Below are 17,574 nucleotides of genomic sequence, written 5' to 3'. Positions count from 1 at the left end.
AAATAGATATATTTTAAAATATGGTTAATTAAGTTACAGAAAATTATAGAAGAGGCTATTAATGTCAGTACCTACATTACAAGAAGAGATAGCAAAATAGATGGAGAATAGGGATGAGGGAAAGTAAGTGGGGGGAGGAAAGCAGTGTTCAAACACAATTTTAAAATATCCGTGATAAAAATAATATATACAATATGATCTCATTTATTTAAAATTAATTCTGTGAGTGATTTCCCTTATATGCTAAATGAAAGCAACAGAAATTTTCTTTGTGTGTTATCAAGTGATCATCTTCTCTGTTTGACTTTTAGGGTAAACATACAATGTTTATGTAAAAGCTTATAGCAAAACTTTTTTAATTTAAAAAGAAAATAAATGACTAAGTGTTTTCATTAAATATTCATTTTGTTTAAAACTTATATACTAATTGCCCTAGTTGGTTTGGGTTAGTGCATAAAATATTATAATCTTTTTAAAATGTATTTTATTTATTTTTTACAGAGATAAAGTGAGAGCCATAGAGTCAGAAACATCAATGAGAGAGAAACATCAATCAGTAGCCTCCTGGACACCCCACATCAGGGATGTGCCCGCAACCAAGGTACATGCCCTTGACCAGACTCGAACCTGGGACCCCTCAGTCTGCAGACTGATGCTCTATCCATTGAGCCAAACTGATTTGATCAGTATATATATAAAATCTTGATGTGATTTGAATGTTTGTGTTTTTCCTTAATTCAGATGTTGAAATCCCAAAGCCCAAGGTAATAAGATGATGCTATTAAGGTAGGGCCTTTGGGCATGATTATATCATGAAGGGGAAGCCTATTTAGTTTTATTGAGTCAGCTCATGGCTAATCCACCTTGAGGTAAAGAATGGAGAAGACCTATTAAGGTTGTCCAAAAAAAAAATAAAATAAAAAAAAAAAAAATCATGTGCTGTTGTTTTTTTCCTCCTTTGCTGATAGGGCATACCATGAGCTTATAGTTGAAGTGGAGAGGAAGGAATGATCCTTGCAAGTTGAAATAGCAAGGGCAAGAAGGAATCAATGCATTGTGTGGATTGCCTCAGTGGTTGCTGAATTTACTAAGGTCTTTTAATGATTTAAACAAGGAGACGTAGGCATGACAAAATCTATGGCAAGCATGGATACAGGTGAGAGGAAAAATGGCCCAACAAAGATCATTTATCCCAACTCCAGGTCCTGTAGTACACGGGATATGGGACTAATATCTTCTCTCAGGTGAGAAATAGGAAATAGAAAATAATTTTTATATGACAGCCAGCTTTGAGTGTGATCAGGGAATTAAAGGGAATGTTCAAAGATAAGACTGAGGTCACAAAGCATTTTCTGAAGGTATGCAGATTCACCAGCAGGCCGAATTGGTCTGAGGGGATTCTGAGGAGATTTGGGGATACCTCAAGCCTCAGTGATAAAAATCATGGTGATGACAGATGATTGGAGAACCTTCAACTCCAGAGGGGGTTTGATGTGAGTAGGGATGTGAGCAAGGGTGGTTTGTTAGGGAAAAGGAGGAAACAATGGATAACTTCCTGCTCCATTCCTGAGGAGAGCTTAACCTTGAGGTTGTAGGAGCAAACCCATGGTGTTGAGTTCTGACAGAATATATTATTCATAATAGTGGCACCTGAACGTTGTTGTGCAAAGCATTTCAGTGTTTTGTTTTGACTTGATTTTTAATCCTTGCCTGAGGGTTTGCCTTACAAAGTGTTGGCAGTGTCACCTTACAGTTGAGGATATATAAAACTGTCTTTTCTACATATTTGTGTTCCTCTTTAAGAAACACATTTCCATGACGTACATGTCTTAGATATGTAGCTCTATGATGTACACTTCACAGCTAAGCTACGCCACTGGAGAGAGAGAAAACTTGTGGTGATTTTATTTTTATTTCTTTTTGTCAGTTTTCCTTTGAAACATCAAACAGGATATTGATATTGTTTGGCATTTAAGTTATTTACCTCCTGTGGCTTACCAAGTTGTAAACAAAGCGAGCCATATTCCCACTGCACATTTCATATACAACTATTACTAGAACTTCTTTTCAGAAATATTTATCTGCTAATCAATACCCTTCCATCGTGCCATTTCCAGAAGTGCTGAAGGGACTTCTCTCCTGACACAGGGTTTGACTCGGTTATGGTTTACCCTTCCCAGTAGCTGTGCAATGCACAGCAGTGAATCTAACAAGTGGACCATCTGCCTCTTGTGATGTGGCTGTGGTCACCATTAGTTCTGGACATTTCCAGAGAAGGTGAAAAATCCCTTAACTACATTATCGAGTAAAAAGCACGATGCTGTAGACACTTGAAATTATGCTTGACATCATTCTTGTCACTGAAAAGAAGAACATGTTAAAGCACTGATACTAGACGCTTCTAAATGACTGTGCTGGAAATGTATGCGAGTTGATAAACTCAGAGAGACAGATAAAAAGTCATTAGCAATGACAAACATAATTTGGATTTTTTTTCTCTCTCCCTTTCCTTAAACTTGGAATTGTGGTATTGAGCTGAAAGAAGGGGTGGTGGATTCTGCAGAGAATACACACAAAATCCCCCTTTGAGCCACACTGCTCTCTGCATGGGATGTATATTTTCTAAGGATGATTTACAGGTTAGCCACGCGGTGACCTTCCCCCCCAACTGCAAACAGATCACAGAAGCTGATTAACCAAGACTTAAAACACAACACGGGGTGATGTTCTCTTATGGTGGATCTCTGACAAAGCCCTCCCCTAGGAGCCCTCCCGCTCCATTCGCTTGCAAATCGCGGTGCCTACAGAGGTCTTGGCTGCCCCAGTCCCAAACCTGGAGCCCTGCAGCGCCATCACCGGCGGTATCTTCCCATGCGAGGGACTGTCTGCTATTAATCAGAAACGCTGAATGGAAACCAATCAGATAGAGAGTTCCTTTGGCTTCAGCTTCCTGCCTGTCTGAGTTAGAAGTAATGCTCCAAGAGAGAGGCACACTGAGATGCATGAAGATTCAGCTGTGAAGATCCTATAAAAAGAGGAGGGATGAGACAGAAGCCACAACGCTGCCAGAGTCGTCAGTGTTGAGCAAGGCTGAACTCAGTTCCATTGCTTCCAACAGTAAGTGCTATTTACTTTGCTTGCGAATTGTGAGCTATTAATTTTCTCCCCCTAATAATGAAGTAGTGCAAATATTGCTTTTCTCCTAGTAGATCCCCCCCCCCCCTCTCTCTCTCTCTCTCTCTCTCTCTCTCTCTCTCTCTCTCTCCCCACTCATTTGGAAGCAGGTAAGAATACACAATTTTATAATATTTGAATAAGGTATTATTAAAATACTCAGTGAAAAAACTTGCAAACATTTGGTTCTTATTTTACTTTTACAAAACTGATACTTAACCAAGCTCTTTCTGTAATGCTCAAATTTTGCATATGAAGTATTATAAAAATAAAGCCAAACTTTATATTATGCTGGTTGGTTTTAGTAGCTTTAGTACTCACACATTAGCGTGTTTATATACATATATTACTATTATTAAATTAATTTGAAATGGACCCTTGGTTTTCTTGTAACTGTTGCTTGCTTAGAGTCAGAACTATAAAAAATAAATGCATATTTTTCATAATTTAAGAACACATGATTTCTTCATTTTCTAATATTAAAAAAGAAGTTATATATATGAAACATATACAGATGGAAATAGAATGTCAGGGTAAATGTGATCACTTTACCTGATAAAGGTTTCTTTAAATATCTGTGGTTCTCACTCCGGTCAGCCTTCTAAATGTGCATGCTGGTTGGCTATATAATTGCTTTCCATTAAGTAGGCAAATGTATCTTAACGTAATACAGACTGGATGAAAACCACAGGAGGGAAAGAGTTTCAAAAGCAAAACTGACATGTTTTATTTGAAGGGACTTGGAAAATGCATTGATTTGATGGAGCATTGGTGCGTGTTTTTTTATAATCAATATAGCCATTCACATCTATTAAATTTTCAAGCACATTAATCTCAAATGGTATGACCAATTTTAATTGTAAGGTTATCAACATTTTATAATGTTTCCATTTAGATGTTGCTAATACCGTATGCTCTTAGAATCTACTTTAAATAACAAGGTGCATTAGACAAAAAGGGATCACCTGTAGTAGATAAGTTCACATCTATTTTTATGATCAATTTTTGATGGGAATATAATGAACTATAGATTTTAGGAGAACTTGGAGGTATTTTTGGGTGTTTGTTATTTAATATTTTGTGTGTGTGTATATATATATATATATATATATATATATATATATATATATATCTGTAAGATTACTAATAAAGATTTCTATAAGGCTTTTGACATCTATGTACTGTGGGAGTGATGCTGTGACCACAAAAAGTAGTAACTTTTGCATGAAAGTTACTTTTTACATCATAAATTAGAAGAGCTATCAATCTTCAATCATAGTTGACTAAGAATTTAATTGATCATTCAGTGTTCTTAACTTGGAAAAAAGAGTGATTTAAACACCTCCTACATTCAATAGAGATTTTAAGATTCTATTTTAAGATTCAGACGCTGCTTCATTGCCTAGTCAATGCTATGTCAATTGCAGAATACATTTGTGTAACTACCAAACTGGCTAACTCAGGTCTGGATGGTAGATTTTTAAAAAAGACAAAGAAAATTAAAGAATATGCTTTCTGGCACATAGAAGCAAAGAACTTGGGCATAGCATGAACAGCTTGCACTTGTGATCTTGTCATAGAATACATTCTGGTTTTTAATTCAAATTTTCTCAAATTTGTAAAATACAATTGCATGCATTTAGATGTACGCTGAGATGTTAAAAAATACTGTCATCTCTATGTTTGTTTTGAAAAATGAGAAAATGTAAGATAAAGTGCCTGCTGTGAGCAAATCTAATCCTGGGAATAATGAATAGAAAAATGCTGTAGAGGGAGCAGATAGGTAGTGTCAATGTAAAAGTAATTCACTAACTTTAAGTCAGATTTGGTAGGGCTAATAAAGCAACTCATATAATCAAATACTTTCTAGAATGGAAAAGCATAAGTTTCCTTTTATTATGCTACTTGATATTTTAAGACAATTTTGGAAATGGTTGACATAATTATACCACAATCATTGTATTCACTGCATAATTGAAATGAAAATGCCTTTTACCACTGCCTATGTAACAATATCACAATATCAAGATTGGCTTTGAAATGAGAGTTTTAAATGTTGTGTTGCTCAACTTGACAAACTGTGTGTTGGAGCAGAAGCTCTTCTGAGTGTCACCTTGCATGGAGATTGTATCCAGTGTATTCCTGTGATCGCAGCAAATGCAAAGTTGAGCCAATGCACTTTCTCTTCTCTGGCACATTCACCTAAAGGATGGGGAAAATTAATTGGAGAGTTTTTTTCTTCTGGCTCACCTCTCTTTAGACATCAGTAGTGATTTGAGGCAAATACACATTCCCTACAACATTTGCACTGTGAGTCGGTGCAGTTAATCAGAGTGCTTTGAAAAAATTACATAACAAAATATGTGAGCATTATGGTAATATATCATACAGAAGAAAGCATAAATTAAGGTAAAAGTTAATTTAATGAAAAATACGTGTAATAAATAAACATTGGCTGTAAAGTGTTCTCTTTGAAAGGAAACAGTCTAGATGGATTATTATTTAGCATTAATATAGATGCTTCCATGAAATGGGTCATTAGTTTGCTATACATTAGACTAATGTTCCATCAAATGAAAATTTAAAAATACAAAGTAAATCTTACATTGGAAAAAAAACAGCGTGATACTTTAAAAAAATGTCCAATGTGATATGTTATTTATACTTGTGAATACTTTATTGGATAATTTTACTTCTTAAAGTATCTACATAAATAATATTAAGTTTTCTTAAGGAAGAAGAAAGTATGCTAGACCAAAAGGACATGGGTTTTAATTAGCTTGTTTCTTTGTACCTGTCACTCATTTATAGACATGATGTATATAGAACAGAAGGCATGTTTCCTGAGATAGAAAATATTTTCCTTGTATTTTATATAATTGTTTCTTTAACAAAGTATGTGCCTTAAAATATATACCCTCCTAAATAATCATGACATTATGCTATTTAGATTTTTACATCAAATTCTAGAACTTTTAAAAAGGGATTTTAACCTCCAACTCTGATATGACCCAAGAAAACTAAGGATTAAAAAAATCAAGTAACATATCCAAAGCTGTCAAATTGTATATGAAAAATTAAACACACACACACACACACACACACACACACACACACACACAGTGATTAGCTAAAAGCAATGCTTCCTGGATTGCTTTAAACATCTTGAAAAAGTTTTTTGTGTTTTTTGTTGTTGTTGTTGTTCATTTGTTTGTTTTGTTTTTTAAATTCCTGTGCCTGGAATAGCCATCATCCTCATCACTGAAATACAGTAAGGGATGCCCAGTGAGGAGAGCGCCTTTATAGCACTTTTATACATTTCCATAGCAGTCCTAATACATTAATGCACTTGTGCCTAAATTTAGCACTGGTAAGAAGCCTTATAGCCACATTAAGAATGCAAAGTGCCTGAATAAAAGCATGATCTCTGGAACCTAAGCAAGGCATTTTACATTAGCACCAGTGAGAAACACCTCCCAAACGCAAAAAGTCATTATAATGGATCTGCCAATGAAGAGAAAATGGAAACCTCCTGAGGTATTATCGTTGTGGAGGTGGTGCAGTATGTATGAGTGCATACGTGCGCTCACGTGTGTGTGTGTGTGTGTGTGTGTGTGTGTGTGCACGTGTGAGACACTTATGTACTTTTATGAGAGAGGTAGGAAAAAGAAGACCTGAAGATTTTCTTGAGGTAGTCTTCAATATTTTTCTTTCTCATTTTTCTATTCAATTACATTGCCAAATTATAAATCAATTGCAGGAAGAATGAGTGCTTTTATGTTCTGTATTTCTCCTCATGAACAAGATAATTCTTGGACTTCCTAATTAATCAATGAAACACCACAGCATATGATTGTTTTATAAGTATGAATTAAAAAGCCTGTGGCTCATATTACTTTTTCAAATTGGCTCTACAGTTGTGACGAGCATGGATGACTTCATTATAATTTTTCAAACCAAATTTATTCAACTTACTAGGGAGAAACCACTGGCTAGTAATTATTTGGTTTTTATTTTAAAGATGAATATGTTTCTAAATGTAGAAAATAGATATACCTCACAAAATTTATATTGGAATATACTAAACTCAGTATACTTAATTTAACATTAATCAAGTACGCAATGCATAATGGATTTTTTTTTTCATAGTTACTAAAGAAGGATCTTAGGAAAGTCAGTAAAAATAAGAAATACTATTTACAGGAAGTCAGTATAACAGGGAAGACAACAACACATATAACAATGTGTAGTGTAAGCATATAAATGTCAATAATTCACCTACAGGAACATCTATAAACACAGTTTAGTCTTGGGTGCAATGAAGAAGGATCTCCATGTAAAATATGCTCTACTTCTATAAAATATTCTCATTCATATAAAATATGCTCTATAAAACTGAGACATCAATTCTAAAAGTTTCAAAGGGAGTTTTCCCTCAGACAATCAAGTAACTACTTTCATCCATTTTTTTCCTACAAAGCAGGTTACTATAATTTACTACAATAGACTGAAATATTATTTTCCAACATTCACATATTCGTGCTATAAATACTTCACAACACAAAAACTATATCAGAAATTTAAGAAATTAAAATATATTTTATATTGTAATGGTAATTAAGTTTAAACATCCAAGAAAACTTGCAGGTCAAATTGCAAATTCTCATTTACCTATCTATAATTTAATATATTTTTTACATTTTTATTTATTGGTTTTAGAAAGTGAGAGAGGAAGGGGGAGAGAGAGGAAGAAACATTGATTTTTGTTGTTTCACTTATTTCATTAATTAATTGATTCTTATATGTGCCCTGACCAGGGATCGAACCTGAATCTTGGTGTATCAGGGCAATGCTCTTACCAACTGAGCTACTCAGCCAGGGCTTATAAGTAGTTTAATATCTTTACCTATATATCTGCAACCATAGCTGTGTTTTCATTTAAATTTCTGTGTATCTATGTCAGTAACTATGTACATGTCTTCACACTAAATAGATATGGAAAAGGAAAAGGGATAATACAATAAATTATTTTGATGGTTAAATTAATTATAGACTTTAAATTGTTATAATGGTGAAACATTAGGTACTACCAGGCTCTTTTGTCAAGCATTCATAGATGTGTTATCATGAACAAATAATAAAATAACAATTGTAACTTATTTTAATTTAGTAAATTTAAACTCAGTTACAGCTTATGTGTTATGGGTGCTTTGGATACTTTTTTGATTAGGGAGAATTCGACTTCCATATTTTAAAACTGTAACTGGAAGTAATTGTTCTTCATTCAATGTTCACAACTCTTGAAGACCTAATAAAAATATAATCTCTTTACCCACTCATAGAGTGAATGAAAAAGTGCTATTTTAAGTAGAAATAACAATGCCATCTCAAACAATATTAGGTAGAAATTAGATCATTAATATAAGAACATAAAATCATTATTTTTCCTTGTTATGTATAATGCAAAGGAAGAACATTATGTGGTAAAATTTAAATTATTTATTTGGCCATTTTCCCTCACTGAGGGTCAGGTCAATAGACATTTTATATTTGTTGTATTACTGGGTAAGTTAACTATTTGCTAAGTTGGAAATTTGCTTTAAAATAAAAAACATGATATTAAAATTAAATAGTATTGCCTTATATCTAATAACATATGCACAATAATTAATAAAACTGTCAAGGATAATATATTTGTAATACTGTCCCTTTTTCCACATTAATTTTATAACTTATTAGGACATTATAAATCAACTATGCATGTACAGATTGGAGTAAATTTAACTATTAGAAGAGAGATAATAATTTTCCTTCTTCCCCAAATATTGCCTGTTTATCTATATGATGTGGCATTGTATGTATACTTTCAATTCAGTTATGTTTTTAATACACAAACATTAAATAATACTCAGATTTTTATTTTTGACAATACTTAATTCTTCAAGGACTAAATAATTGATGCACTATTATCGTAACACATGATTATGCACGAAAATCATATCTGTCTGCTTTTTATGTTTAACTTGAAATTGAGACCCCTGATACAATCATTAACAATGAAGAATGTTATTATTATACAATACCTGCAATAAATATATTTTTACTTATAATTAATTTTGCTAAGTTAAAAATATGGAGTACTATTAAAATATAAGTTGTAAATGTCAATAATAAACATATTTTAAATATTGTAGGGTTATTTTTAGTACATTAAAATTAGCATTTTTATCAATGCTATCTTTATATAGTTGCCTCCTTATATATAAACCAATAGATATTTAAATATGTATGATGTATATCAAGCCACTATTTTGGGCTTGACACCTTGTGTTAAATTGTTTTCCGTAGCTAAAGTGGGGTGATTATTTATATAAGAAAATAGTTCCAACTTTGGACTTTTTTATTTTAGAACAGTATTAGGATAATTGATCTGATAGAAATTTTATATACATATATATATATATATATATATATATATATATATATGTGTGTGTGTGTGTGTGTGTGTGTGTGTGTGTGTGTATATATATATATATATATATATATATATATCTCAGGAGAGTACTTGGATTTGTAATTACGTATACCCAGTGATGAATACTGAAACTGATGGAGACAAAATGATAGAATGGAGACAAGAAGGTAGTGGGATTCCATCACAGACTCAGTAGCAGTTATTATTAAACTGCTCATTATTAAAAAACAACAATTTGAGTTTAATAATGATGTCATCAAGGATATCTGATGTCCGACCTCTCCAGACCTAAGCTGCTTGTGGCTTGCTGCTTGTCAAATGAAGCACTGCCTTTGGGATCACACACACCTTATTTCACATGGGCACGGAGAGCCTTCTTCAGTACACCTGAGGCTACCCTGTGTATATAGACGTCTGATACTGAAACTGAACTTTAAACGTATTCAGGGAGAAACAAAATGTTATTCTGGAATAGAAATGTCACACGTATATGTCTTGCACTATATTTCAATGACCATATTTATAAAATTGTACTTTTCTAAAATTGTAAGAAAATGTAAACAAACAACCTATATGAAAAGAGTGAATAAATTCAGTGCCAGAATGAAATTTTTATCCAGATTATAGTTTTGGATAAAAATATCCCTAACTATTTATAAATCATATCATACTCTATAATACCTGGATGTGAAAGCAGATTTTAGAAAATAATTATTTGATCATTATAAAATTCTATACATATTCATTCAATATATATAGTAGCTTAAAATAACAACAACAAACAAACAAACAAAAAATCAACTTCACCCAAGGATATTTTTCCATTGATTTTTAGAGAGAGTGAAAGAGAGGCAAAGACAGAGAGAAATATCAATGTAAGAGAAACACATCATTTGGTTGCTCCTGCATGCACCCTGACCAGGGCCTGGGCTGGGGAGGAGCCTGCAACTGAGGTTTGTGTCCTTGACCAGAATCAAACCCAGGACCCTTCAGTTCGCAGACTGATGCTCTATCCACTGAGCCAACCAGCTAGGGATATAGTGGCTTTCTATAAATTAGAGATGTTTTATAAACTATCCATGATATATAGTCATTATTAAAGTTAACACTTTAGATAATTTTTCTAAATCTAATTATTTGATTGTATTCTTTTTATTCCCAGTATTTTAACTTGTGTCAAGGATTGTGATGATTTACTTATCTTGCTACTTTTCACTTCCTGTGCTTCCCTACTTTCATTGCAGCTTGAGTCTTGCTTCTACATCTGTTTCCATATTGCTTGACTTCTATCCCCTTATCGTCTTCCCCTACCGCCTCCACTTCAAAGACAGAATAAATTTAACTCTGAGTATTCTTAACTGGGCTTGTATTTTGTGGACATGACTCAGTGAACTGTAACAGAAAAGTAGCCTTTCCAACATGAGAAACTCCTTAGAAATGGAGCTAATAAAAATTGGTTGTTATAGGCATAGATGATTTTAGAGACTCTGATATCCTCCTCTACCCCTACTTTTACTGTCTAATTGACTGGAAATGAGCCTTCTAGGGTGTTGAGTATGACCAAGGTCACAATTCATTAAGGAGAGATAGGTCGAACAAGGAGACATCCTGCTACTCACTAGTTATGAGAAGCATTGTTTCTACTTAACACCTGCACACTGTTCGTTGTACTGTCGTTTCCACTCCCTGGAAATGGAACACAAAATCTGCTTCTTCACGTGAACAGTTTGTACATGACCATCTGACGACTCCTGAGGTCGAACAGTCAATATCGATACCCTTTGCCAATTTGTCTCTTCCCGCACACACCTAATGGATATTAATTATATAAGGACAGCTTTAGGTATTCAAGCCCCCCCCCCTTTTTTTAATGATTCTCTGAAATTCTCGTGCAGCTGTGAATACGCAGCGCTGCATTCCTGAACTTATGGTCAGACTTCGGTGAGTAGCAGGATGTCTCCTTGTTAGACCTATCTCTACTTAATGAATTGTGACCTTGGTAATACTCAACACCCTAGAAGACTCATTTCCAGTCAATCAGACAGTAAAAGTAGAGAGGAGGGGGTCCTAAATGTGTGCAGCTGGGTGAGAGGATGGTCACAAACCTAAATGCACCCTTCAGTTCATTGTTATTTTTTAAATTCACTATCAGGAAAGAAAAGATCTTCAGATTATTGGTAATAATGAATTAATGAATTCACTGGCTAATTATTTTTTTACCTTTGAATTTACTCATTATTAAACACTTGCTATGTCTTAAGTGAGCTGGGAGATCTTCACATGGAAACCATAACTTCCAAACAACTTCAATTTTTAGAGACTCCCTGCTTGTTGTAAGTGCCAAAATGTACCTGCTTGCAACCTCTTTTTATTTAGTCTTAGTTTTCCCCATGCATCTTGCAACTAATCTGTATTCTACCCTACCAAAGAGCATTAAACTCATGCAAAAATATTGTCTGGTCTATACTTTCTCTTCAGTAGATATATTCCTCGTTATTTCATCTTAAAAATAAGTAACATTTTACAGATTATTAACTCTTTGGTAATAGCCCTAAAAACGAAAGTGATCATCACAATTCAAGAGAGCACAGATAGATAGGACTATAATTCCCTTTTAAAATCTACTTTTCAAATTAATTCAAGACCATTTTTTTCCCATTTATCCTCACTACTTCCAAAGACATACAAAAAATGTCTTTTTGGTTTATAATTATCTATATTTTTTTTCTTTTTTGCTCAATACTTCCACCAGTCCAACACCACTGCCCCACCAAAGTTCTCTGCTTTCTATCTATGAGTCTGTCTTTATTTTCTTGTTAGTTCATTATGTTCATTAAATTCCACATATTAGTGAAATCATTTGGTACTTCTTTCTTTGACTGGCTTATTTCACTTAGCATCAATATAAGATAAACTGTCACCAAATTCTGAGAACTACAACCCTTGTCACATCTTATATTAACCTTTGCTCTAGCCCTTTGGCCACTTTTCTTCTAAGAACCTTAATACGGTATCTCTTTGCTTTACTAAAATAATAAAATAATATAATAAAATGAAATTGTACTTGCTCTCTTTAAACCAATAATTTAAGCATTGATGCACTTCACAAAATGTAATTTTATAAATTAAAAATATGTTTGGGTCCAGCCAGCATGGTTCAGTATTTATTTGAGCATCAACCTCTGAACCAGGAGGTCACAGTTTCATTCCAGATGAGGGCACATGCCAGGGTTGCATGCTCGATCCCCAGTAGGGGGCATTCAGGAGGTAGCCAATTAATGAGTTCCTCCCCTCATTGATGTTTCTGTCTCTCCCTCTTCCTTCTTCTCTGAAATCAATAAAAATATAAAATGTTTTAAAAAATATTCAAATAACCACCTTTTCTCTGACCCTCAACCCATACCCTATCAAATCCAGAAGTCAGTCAGTACTCTCCAGCTTTGAATCAGAGACTTCAGCAACTGGTTTTATCATTTTTTTTCTACTGAAATCTGAGTGTTAAAAATATGGCTACAGCCTTAATGAGCCTAAAGAATAGGTTTTTAAAGAGTCAAAAACAACTCTGAATTCTTACAAAAATATTGTGCTTTTGACTTAATGTGTGTATGAAAATGAGAAAGTATTTTAAAGCCCTAGAGGGCCTGTAGTTTCCTGGGTAAAATTAAGATATGAACAGAATTGACATCAGAATTTATTATGAGGAGACGTAACAGATTGTGCTTATGACCACTGTTGTTATTATTAAGAATGTTGTTGCTCAGGCTTAGCATATCTAGGTAAAGAGCGTTGGGGAATTTCAATATAGAAAAGCATGAGAGAGACCTAGCTTGAATTAATGACCAATTTCATTGTTCTTTCATTTAGATAAGGTAAATCTGGGTCAGTTACAACATTCTGAATATAAATATTAATATACATGATATAATTTTTAAAATTGACATAGCATACAATGGAAATATATTTTGAACAATTTTGTTATAAATTTATACCGTATTGAATATAGAATATTTACTATCGCAGATACAATGCTATAAAGTTTATTGCTTTAAGCAAAAATGAGCACATTACACATGGATCTTAGAAATAGGAATGAGTTATGAAAGTCTTTTAAATCAACATTAATAAAATTTCATATCATCACATAATTCAATGCCATGTATTTAACTTTCCTTTTCTATCTTTTTTATGGTTGCACCCTTTTATGCTTTGAATTATATTAATTATTATAAAGTAAATGACCTTGTTTACCTTAAAATGAATACAGCTTATAAAGGTGGTTTATTTGTATGAGAATGTTACTATGGTTTGAAAAGTATAGTTCAAACCAAAATGGTAACAATGATTGCAAGCTTATGAGTAACATCCACTATAATTAACCTGGAAGTTATATTTGTGGTGAATATTAATGATTTGATAGCTTATCCCTAATCTTTATAAAGTAGAATTGTATCATTCACAAAATATAGAAACTATTATAGTATTTAGTAAATTTGTTATTCTGAACTCATACATTAGTGCCAATTTTTTTTTTCACCTTTTACAATGCACTCATCATTTCTCTGGTGTTGAGGTAATAGCAGCAAACATGAGGCAAAGAGTTTCTAATCTCAGGAAGGACCTCTCTAGAGTAGTGACACAAACAATAAATCAGATAACTTAGGTATTGATGAATGCTAAGAAAGTAGGCAGTGTGATGGACAGTTACTTACAGGGATGGGTGAAACTTTATCAAGGTGGTAAGAGGTTTTGTTGAGAAGGTGATATTTGTATTGATTCTGAATGGAGATAAGACATGGTGGTGGGAGCCAAAGCAGAGAGGGCAGTTGGGAGTGAGATCAGGCCAGCAGGGGAGGGCAGTCAAGGGCAATCAGGTAGGGAGGCAGAGGCAGTTAGGGATGATATGCAGGCAGGCAGGTGGGAGGTTAGGAGCCAGCAGCCCCTGGTGTCTGTGTCCATTGGTTAAATTTATATGCATGAACACAAGTCCTTCAGGGGAGGTTCTATCCTTGAAGGCACTAGAATAGGATCTGCTCTAGAATTATCTCAACTTTTTCCAAATATTAGTTCCTTTCTATTTGTGTGATTTTATGTTGAACATGATTTTCCTACTTCTACTAGAGTTTCCAAAAGAAGGAATCTAATTCTTTCTGTGACTGCAGATCTCTACTTCTGAGGGTCTGCTCTCATCACTTTGTGTAGTATGACGTGCCTACCTTTATCTTTTGGCACTTTTATAGTTCTCTTTCATTTTTTTGCTGATTTCCTCTTTTGAATGAATCTCCGATTCAATTTTCAGAAATAATTGTTAAGTCCAAATCTCCTTGCTTTGTACCAGGACCCTATATATATATTTTTAGTGGTTATTCAATATTTTCCTAATCATATCTGAATTAGCTCTCTCTAGTTCTGTTTTCTTGGGTCCAAATTTTACAAGGTGGAATTACAATCTAGCAATAATAAAGAGAACAATGGTTGGGAGTAAAAAGACCAGAGATAAGGGGTTGTTTTTCTTCACCACTCGGGATTCAATTTGTTTGTTCACTTTAATAATGGTGGGGAGAGACTAGAGACGTCTAAGGGCTCTTTCCAAAGTCAATTGAATGTTTACTGTAAGTTAGTTATATACATATATTTAACATTCAATTGTTTCTCTAACAAGCTTCCATCTTGCAAGGAAAAATAAAACAACAGAAATTATTTGCTTGAAAATATCCAAAAGAACCTGGATATCATGCTGTCATACCTGGTCCTCTCAAAGGATTTATCTGCATTGGAGTCCACTCAAGTATCAGATCTATCACATGTATTCAAACAGCCTTGTCCATATTGCCTAAATTCCCCACACTGATATCAGAATTCCCATGTGTAAAAATAATGAGTTGGAGTTCTATTATTGTCACACATATTCAGAAATGTATTTATTTCAGTGTGTGTACAGAACTTCTCTGTTTCAAACATTCTATCAGCATATTCACAAGTAATATTACAAATTCAGATATCAACCACCTAAAAGGCAAAATTCAGTCATTTATTTTAATACATTTTTGTGTTGTAACTAATTAAAATAGTATAATCTATTCATTTATTTAAAAGTATACATATTTCTTAAGGTATAAAATTCTATTTTATACTATTAATATACATAAATTATTTCTGTATTATAGACAACATTGCATGATATGGAGCAATTTCTTAACAAAATTGCCCAATCTTTGAAAAAAAAGAAAATATCACAGTTTGACAATTTTAAAATAAAGACTGAATTCATTTGAAGAATTAACAATTATGTGAAATGAATTTCTAAAATATTAAATTTGTAAAATACTAGATTAATATAAGGTCAATAATTTCTTTGAGGTTATATATTGTCATCATTTCATGCTCTATCCTTGGATATTATTTCTTATTTTAACAAATAATTTGTCTTAGGGACTTCAGTACTAGATCCCACTTAAACACAAAATAAATTACTATCATAATGATTTCTTATCTATAGTGTTATGAGATTAATAAGAAAAGCATGAGCATGTAAGATAAGTTCTAACAATTCACAACAGAACAACACCCTGTTTGAATGTAATCTCATGAGAAAACATAATATGAGTATCTGTTAGTCAATTAAATATTTTGCTTTCACAATCTACTTACAAGAAAATTAATTATTTATAGATAAATCATCTCCTTCTTGCAATTTCCTACTGGAGTAACAGATTTCTTTCTGATATTCTGAAGAAAGAAATTAACCTATTCACTAATTAAATTAATCCCATTTTGTAATAAGGAACTGCAGATTCTATTTTTCTTTGCCAATGAACCCTTATTAATAATGGTATCTTACCCTGGTCTATGGGGAATGAGTAGCAGCTGTGTTGGATAAACCACACACATAATCATCATACAGAATCCCTTTGTCAGTGATATTGCTGAAGTAATGTAAAATATTATATGTTCCCTGGTGTATTTTATAGATGAATCATATTTTATGTTACTTTTAAAAGTGTTCTTGAAAGACATTGATTTAATACAAGTTCAGTATGTATTGTCAATATTGATTCTTTATTTGCTTACACTGAACCACAGATAGAAATTTAAACCAAATAGATAAAGAAGCCTATTTTTAATCCTCTTATGAAATTCAAATCTTAGCTTAGAATTAACTTATTTTGTGCATCTTTTATTGTTGATTTTCTAAGTAATTACATTTACTATTGTACAAAGGATATAAAACAAACTATAACTAAAATAGCTATAACTGACTAGATGAAATGAGTAATGTGGCTAGATTTATCTATGGATACATAGCTTTCCCTATTAATATTATGTTAAAATCTGTTTTCTATCTATTGATAACGTTATTGAACAATTGATCATATTACCTTATTTATTCATTCATTTTTAAGTTTTTAAAAAATTGACTGTTTGAAATATGGTCAGTTTTCTTGGTTGCTTCTCAGAGGCATGTTTTTTAATATATTTTAGCTTCAAGTAACTTTATTATAAAATGTCACTCAGCCCCCAACCATGTGGCTCAGTGACTGAGTACTACCTATGAACCAGGAGGTCACAGTTTGATTCCTGGTCAGGGCACATGCCTGGATTGTGGGCTCGATCCCCAGAGTGGGGTGTGCAGAAGGCAGCTGATCAACAATTCTCTCTTGTCATTGATGTTTCTATCTTTATCCCTCTCCCTTCCTCTCTGAAATAAATAAAAATATATTTTAAAAATAAATTCATTGCCCTGACTGGTTTGGCTCAGTGGACAGAGCATCAGACTGGGGATTGAAGGGTCCCAGGTTTGATTCCCATCAAGGGCATGTACCTTGGTTGTGGGCTCATCCCCAGTAGGAGGTGTGCAAGAGGCAGCTGATGGATGTTTCTCTCTCATCATTGTTTCTAGCTCTCTATTCCTCTCCCTTCTTCTCTGT

General features: G+C 33.3%; 1 protein-coding gene across 1 annotated transcript in view; it reads left to right on the top strand.

The window, feature by feature from the left end:
* Window positions 1-2,779: 2,779 nt before the first annotated feature.
* Window positions 2,780-17,574, top strand: part of CDH9 (cadherin 9) — a 92,252-nt gene continuing 77,457 nt past the window's right edge. Inside the window, exon 1 of the mRNA XM_036410829.2 lies at window positions 2,780-3,117. The gene's annotated coding sequence lies outside the window, so the exon portion shown is untranslated. The remainder of the gene's footprint in view (window positions 3,118-17,574) is intronic.

This window comes from Pipistrellus kuhlii, unplaced genomic scaffold, assembly GCF_014108245.1.
Source record: "Pipistrellus kuhlii isolate mPipKuh1 unplaced genomic scaffold, mPipKuh1.p scaffold_m20_p_4, whole genome shotgun sequence".
Taxonomy (NCBI): domain Eukaryota; kingdom Metazoa; phylum Chordata; class Mammalia; order Chiroptera; family Vespertilionidae; genus Pipistrellus; species Pipistrellus kuhlii.
Note: the sequence above shows the minus strand (reverse complement) of the source record. Positions and strands in the feature narration are given on the sequence as shown.